Raw genomic sequence first — 918 nt, 5'->3', positions numbered from 1 at the left:
CAACAGCTGCAGGCCCGGACCTCCGAGCAGCTGGAGGCGCAGGCGCAGAACGCACAGCTGTGGCTGGCCAACGAGGCGCTGCGGACGCAACTGGAGGGCGCGCAGGAGCAGCTCCGCAGACTGGAGGGCGACGCGCAGGGCCGCCGCGAGCAAGCCCAACGGTGCCGGGGGCGGGCCGGGCCGTCGGGGGCGGGCCCCGGGGAGGGCGCGCCTGGAGCTCCGGGCTGCCGTCGCCCCCGGCTCCAGCCCCGCCTCTGGGGGTCTCCGGTGGGGCGGGTCCTCCGAGGGGGCCGTGCGGCACCCCGAGGCGCCTTCCTGCATCCGCATCACCACCTCCGTCCTGCAGAGATGTGGTCGCGGTCTCGAGGAACATGCAGAAAGAGAAGCTCAGCCTCCTGCGGCAACTGGAGCTTCTCAGGTGCGTCCGGAAGGGGTCCGCGCCCCGCCGGCTTCCACCCAGCCCCCCCACCGCCCCCCCACCGCGAGGAAGCCCTTCCGTGCCCGCGTCCCCCACCCAGGCGTGCTTCCTCTTGAGACCCCCTCAGAGTCTGTGGACTGCTATTCCCCAGGGAGCTGAACACGCGGCTCCGAGACGAGAGGGACGTCTGTGAAGCCCAGCGGCTGGGTAGCAGCCGCAGGAAGGCTCTGAGCTCCGCCCCCCTGCTGGGCGCCCCCTGCTGCTGCTGTTGCAGTAGCTGGGCTCGCCCCCCAAGACGCGGCTCCGGCCACCTGCCCAGTGCCCGCTGACCAGCCCGAGTGACTCACTGGGCTTCACCTGGCTACTCAGAGAAGCCGCCCCTTGAAGGCGACTCGGCGTGACTGGGGGCTGCCTATCCAGGATGTGAGCTCTCCCTATTGAGCTCCCCGGCCTGCCTGACTTGCAGACATGAAGGAACTAACCTGGGGGGGGGGGGGGGG

General features: G+C 71.5%; 1 protein-coding gene across 1 annotated transcript in view; it reads left to right on the top strand.

Moving 5' to 3' along the window:
• CRACR2B (calcium release activated channel regulator 2B) overlaps positions 1 to 918 on the top strand; it is a 5,101-nt gene that overhangs the window by 3,086 nt on the left and 1,097 nt on the right. The gene's annotated exons all lie outside the window — the stretch shown is intronic.

Source organism: Bison bison, unplaced genomic scaffold (assembly GCF_000754665.1).
Source record: "Bison bison bison isolate TAMUID 2011002044 unplaced genomic scaffold, Bison_UMD1.0 scf7180017853262, whole genome shotgun sequence".
Taxonomy (NCBI): domain Eukaryota; kingdom Metazoa; phylum Chordata; class Mammalia; order Artiodactyla; family Bovidae; genus Bison; species Bison bison.
This window is presented reverse-complemented; position numbering and strand designations above follow the sequence as displayed.